The sequence below is a fragment of the Glycine max genome, chromosome 10 (assembly GCF_000004515.6).
Source record: "Glycine max cultivar Williams 82 chromosome 10, Glycine_max_v4.0, whole genome shotgun sequence".
Classification (NCBI taxonomy): domain Eukaryota; kingdom Viridiplantae; phylum Streptophyta; class Magnoliopsida; order Fabales; family Fabaceae; genus Glycine; species Glycine max.
Genome location: NC_038246.2, coordinates 30830206 through 30836918, shown reverse-complemented (window position 1 = coordinate 30836918; position 6713 = coordinate 30830206).

The window sequence follows — 6713 nt, the reverse complement described above, 5'->3', positions numbered from 1 at the left end:
AATAATCCCAATATTTTATTTTAATTAATAGCTGAAGGATATAAATTAAGAAATAAATTATTATGTATATAAAAATTATAATTTTTTATTTTAATTATAAAAAATATTTTGTGAACTATTTGAATTAATTTATAGATATTTAGTTAATTTTAAATTAATATTTTAAAATAATAGTTGAACTTCACTCTAAATTTATTTTTTTATAAAAAATTGTATCAATTACATTAATGATAATTAATGCTCATGTTTTATAATAATGAATTAATAATATTATTAATAAATAGAGTTCTTTTAAATTCATATATGAATGCCAATTGTAACTTAATATTTTTTTATATAAATTTAGATCTTGATAATAATAATAATAATTAAAAAACATTCTTCTAAATTTAGGTAATTATGTTCTAAATATTCATTATTAATAATAAATGTAAAATAGCTATAAAATATGGAATAATAATCTAATAATAATAATTATTAATAACGTTTTCTTCTTGAATTTAATAAAAATAGAAATAATAACATATAAAAATAACATGTAATAATATTAAAAAAAAAGAGTAACGCGTATAATTAATATTTATAATTTTTTTATTTTGATAATAAATATTCATTGTGTATAATAAATATAAAATACCTATAAAGTACACAATAATAATATAAGTATTATTGTTAATAATATTTCCTTCTTTAATTTAATAAAAACAGTAAGATATGAAAAATAACATGTAATAATAAAGAGTAACACATATAATAATGTTTTACAGATAAATAATATTTACATCTATTAAATGATATGATATAAAATTTTGATCATATAATAATATTTTATAAATAAATATTTTATATAAACTAATTATAGGCTAATAACTTTAAAATATAGCAAGTAATATAATAACAATAATAAAAATAATAATAACAATAATAATAATAATAATAAATAATAATAATAATAAGCCGTAATAAGGTTAACTAATTCAAAATTTCAGTACTATAACACAAGTAAAACTAATATTTTAAAAATGATTAAAATATCATTTAAAAACAAATTTTAAATTTTGCATTAAAAGAATTTAAAAATTATTAATTATCAACACACAAACATCTACCAACTCCAATAAAAGCTTGTCTTATATATATGTGATGTCTGTTTGATTTGAAATAAGGTACAATAGTAATGATCTAGTGATATATAGTTTATAACACAAACATCTACCAACTCCAATAATAATAAATTTTATTTTAGGCACCCATTTTATTGTAGTTTTATAAAATATCTATGGGCACAATTAATATAACTCAATCACATATAACAACAAATATTTGTACGACATAAGAATTCTTCCTTAAAACCTCGACACTTACAATAATTCCTACAATCTGAATTATTTATGCATCCTCCTATACAGATGTAGGCAACTCGAATATATTGTTTTGTTATTGGTTCTGCAGTGAGAACAAAGTTCACAATATTTTGGATAAAAAAAATTGCATGTGAAGTTTCATCCTAAAATTCACCTTGAACTATAAATATTTTTTTTTTTGGTTTCCCTTCTCTTTTAAGTAAATAGACCAATAAAAAAAATGTTTCACCTTGCAAATTATGTGTTGAAAGATGAACCGGAGAAGTGAAACCAAATTATTTTCTCGAATACCCTGAAATCAAAATCAAAGCAACAAATAAAATCAAAATCAAAGCAACAAATAAAATTTGTAAGAGAAAACATTGATGGAATTGAAAAGTTATTTTAGGAGGATTTTTGTTTTGAATTTTGATCTTTCTTTCTTGTGAGATTAATTCAGTATTTACCAAATCTGAAGCTGGCATACATCAGGATGGACGTGGCTAAAGTGAATTCCCGGAGTTCACACAGTCGAACTAAGAGTGACCTTTGTAACACCATGAAATATTACTAATTATAAATCAATGTTTAATTGTATTTATCGTGTTATTTGACTATATGGTTGACTTGAATGAGTTGAGGTATGACTTGAATTAGTCATGTGTGATTTGCTTGATGTGGATATTGAGTTATGTGGAGTTTTATTGAGCTAAGTTGAAATCATGAGATTTCAAATTTTACCAAAACCTATGTCATTAAAATCGCGATCCTGGATTCGTTAACCGTTGGATCGTCTTCAAGTTTTGGTTGGAGGTTCCTAAGACAATTCTCCACAGGTTGACCATTTGGATTTTGAAATTCATTAAAATCTATTATAAGAAAGAATCCGGAGTTCACACAGTCGAACTAAGAGTGACCTTTGTAACACCCTGAAATATTACTAATTATAAATCAATGTTTAATTGTATTTATCGTGTTATTTGACTATATGATTGACTTGAATGAGTTGAGGTATGACTTGAATTAGTCATGTGTGATTTGCTTGATGTGGATATTGAGTTATGTGGAGTTTTATTGAGCTAAGTTGAAATTATGAGATTTCAAATTTTACCAAAACCTATGTCATTAAAATCGCGATCCTGGATTCGTTAACCGTTGGATCATCTTCAAGTTTTGGTTGGACGTTCCTAAGACAATTCTCCACAGGTTGACCATTTGGATTTTGAAATTCATTAAAATCTATTATAAGAAAGAATCCATCAAAATTTGTATACTTTCTGAATATATGAAGACTTTTCTTAAGTTGTAAAAAATCTTAAATGAATACCAACGAACTTTATTAAATTTCTTAAAAAATTCTAATAGTCTTGATTAAATATCACAATACTTATTTCTATTATTTAAAAATCTTGATTGAATATCTAAGACTTTTTTTTTAAAAAAAAACTTATAAAATCTTTTGAAATTCTAATTGAATACACCCCCTCTAATTTTAGTTTTATGTGTAAAAATAATAAATAAATTTATAAAATTCATTGTTTATTAAAAATTTATTTGTTAGAAGTTAAATATTTAAGTAATTAATTAAGGTGGTGTTTGATTGCTTTACATTTTAATTGGATTTGAGATGAAAATTTAAAATTAATGTGAGTCTCATATTTTTTTCTTTATTTTAATTCAAATATTTAATTTTTTTATCTGAATTCATTGTCATATATTTTTCATTCCTTCAAACTAAACCACCCTAAAGTAAAAAAAATAAAAAATAAAAAAATTCAACCCCCTTCACTTATTTCCTGCATCCGTCCATGCATAAAACGGATTCCATTTTGTGCAAAGGGAGAATTCCATCGTGATATTTTTATTTCAACATTTACTACTCTACCTAATCGTGGAAGGAAAGCATCTCAGCCCTTGAGGACAACAATTAGAGGTGGTCTAGCTTTACGGAGGGGGGAACTTAAACTTCATCAAACGCTTTTAAAATCTTCATTGAACTTTATTATAAAGTAAAATATCTTGGTCTAGTTAGTACCACGTTTTTTTAGCTATCTTAATTTTAACATTATTACAGAATAGAGTTTATATGACGCATATATTATTAGAATAGTAATATGATAGAATAATTATTTATAAGTTAGAATTTAAATTCATGTAGATATATTTAAATTTAAATTATAGGCAATTTAGTAAAACTTAGAATTTGTTATTTCTCTAGTAATATATATATGTATAGTGCACTCACATTTAAGCCTTAACAAACTCATAGTTATTTTATTTTGTTTATTAGATATTATAGAGTAATAAATTTAGCCGTCAAATTGATTTTGTTTTTTCTCATAGTCACTTACTATTGCTTCCATTATCATCTATCATTATACAAATAAGGTCCGGGATGACCTATTCTTCTATTCTCTTTTCCCGTTCTCCCTCAATTCTCTCACCCCAATTGGTATCTCCCCGTTCTCTCTTCTGTTCGTTCTCTCCATTTTTTTATTTTCATTTTCCACCGTAGCTGCATATGCATAATAATCCCTAGTAAGTTTTCATTTCACTTCCCGTCTTTAATGTTTTTTTTACATCTATTGTGTATGATTTGTATGATTGATGATTGAAGCGTTTTTTTGTTTTTTCAGTGCTTTTTCCTCCCCTTTTTGTTACGTACAAATACTATTTGATTTGAATTTGATTTTTTTTTTTGTGTTATGCCTTTATTTTGTGTTCCTAAGCCTTCTCCAACGTGTTCATTGTGATATATTTGATTTCTAGGTTCTGTTGGTACAAAAGATTGATTTTTTTTTTTTGTGTTCCTCGGTCTTATTTGACTGTAGTTGAGTATTGTTCTTCCTTTGCAAGACAAAAACTTTGATTTTTCTCTTCAAACTCCATGAATACAAGTTCGTGTGCTTGCTTTCTCTGTCAAAACTTAAATTTTTTTGTGTTCCTGAGCCTTCTCCAATGTTGTTTTCTCTTGGTTTTCTTGCATTTTGGGTTCAAATTTGTAGCATTAGGTATCTTTGTGACCGACAACAACAACGAAGAAAACAAATAGTGTCCGACATTTGGAGGATAGGTTTGTGATGTATTTCATTTCTCCAAAAAGCTTCGATTTTGTATGTGTTTTTTTCCCGGTTTTTTGTTTTTTCACTACATGTTCATTGTTTCTTCTAAAGCTTCATTTTTATCTCAAAAAGCTTCAATTTTTATCTCCAAACTCCATGAACACAAGTTCATTTTCTTGCTTTATCTCAAAAAGCTTCGATTTTTGCCTCTATCCCTCTTGATGTGGTTTTGATGTGCTTCATTTTCCCTCCCCGTCTTCTACGTTTTCTTTTTTTTACCTCTATATTTGCATTTGTATGCGTTTTTTTTTTGTTTTTTGTTTTTTCACTGCATGTTCATTGTTTCTTCTAAAACTACATTTTTTTCTCCAAAAAACTTTGATTTTTGGGTTCTGACGGTACAAAATATTGATTTTTTTTTCTCAGCTTATTTGACTGTGGTTGAGTATTGTTCTTCCTTTGCATTTGATGTTTCTTTTGTTCTATCTTTGCTTTGTTTTGTTAGTTCTCACAGTGAAAAAGATTTAATTTTTTGTTGTTCCTGAACCATGTTGACCTTTTTGGTGTTCTTGAACATTCTTCACTATTCTTCGTTTTCTTTGCAGGAGAAAGTTTCGTTTTCTTTGCTCACGATGCTAACGTGGACCCGTCCGTGCTTATGTTTGGCAATGTCAAGAGCCTTCATTCCCGCCCAAAAACGTTGGTGTCAGCCTCCATTTATTATTTTTATTAATTAATTAATATTAATGATTTTTGTTGATTTTAATTTTACTATGCATTTAATACTTTTTGTCTTTTGCGTTGCTTTTGTTTCGGTTACGATGCGTTTATTCATTTATTTCCATTGTAAATGTAAATATGTAATAATTAATTATTTGTATTATTTGTATTTTGTTCCTAAGACGTTTGCCTTTCCAATGCGGTTGTCTCTTCTCAAGACTTGCCTTTCCAATGCGCTTTTCTTTGTCTTTATAATGTGTTTTTTTGTTCCCAAGACTTGCCTTTCCAGTACGCTTTTCTGTCATGATATTTTTAGTCATCATTATAATAAATTAATTATTTAAAATTTAAATGTTAACATAAGATTAATGTTTCAAACGAATAATAAATAAATAATTAATAAATATATTATATTATTATATGTGAGTCGCTCTTATCATTTTAATCATAAGCCTTCATCAAACCTATTTTTCTTTTCTCTTTCTCCTTTATTCATCATCAAAATAAATCAAATTCGTCAATGTCAATCAGCATTCTTTTTTATCCTTTTGCATTTAATTTCCTTCAGTTTCCCTTGAATAAATGTTTCTTGGGCTGTTTGAATTTTGTTGAGTTTTCACTTCAATTTTTTAGTATTTTGTATGATATATCATAATTTAAACGTTTACTTATTCCTACTTAGTAGGTACTTAACAATCAATTTTAAATATTATACTATCAACTTTAACATATTATTAAAATCAGCTTCAATTTTGTATTTGTTTTTGCCGTAATCATTGTCAATTTATTAATGTTTAATTAATAAACATATTTTTTTTCTTATTTTTGTTGATTTTTATTTCAAATTAAATCAGTATATCATAATAAAAACACGATAAAAACAATAATGTGCATAGATTAATTTAATGTCAATATTAGGAAAATCGTGACATGCACTATTCTTTTAGTGCATGAGTATAGAGATTTCAAAATAAAGATAGTAAAGATAATGGACATGATAAAGTAAGTTATAGTATTAAAAAAAGTAAATAACTCATACTAATAGCGTAAAATAATTTATACATTTTAAAAAAATAAAAAAATCTTTAACTGTAGTTAATTTTTTTTATCAAAAATAAGTTTCATACTTGAATCAAAGAGAGACATTTCAAATTTGCATTGAAGAGTTAGATATTTTAATTATGTTAATTAAAAAAATAAGATTAATGTTAACATAAGATTAATGTTTCAAACAAAAAATAAATAAATAATTAATAAATATAATTTAATGTTAATCATTATCAAAATAGTAGGTACTTAACAATTGAAAAGACTTTGCTACTTTAGCACACTTCAGTTCAAAACTATTTAAAAGCATATTCAATTAGGATACGAAAATAATCATAATTTAGACGTTGACTTATTCCTAATTAGTAGGTACTTAACAATCAATTTTAAAAATTACAATATCAATTTTAACCTATTATTAAAACCAAGTTCGATTTTGTATTTATTTTTCTCATAATAATTGTCAATTTATTAACGTTTAATTAATAAGCATATTTTATTCGTATTCGTATTTTTGTTAGTTTTCATTTCAATTTATCAA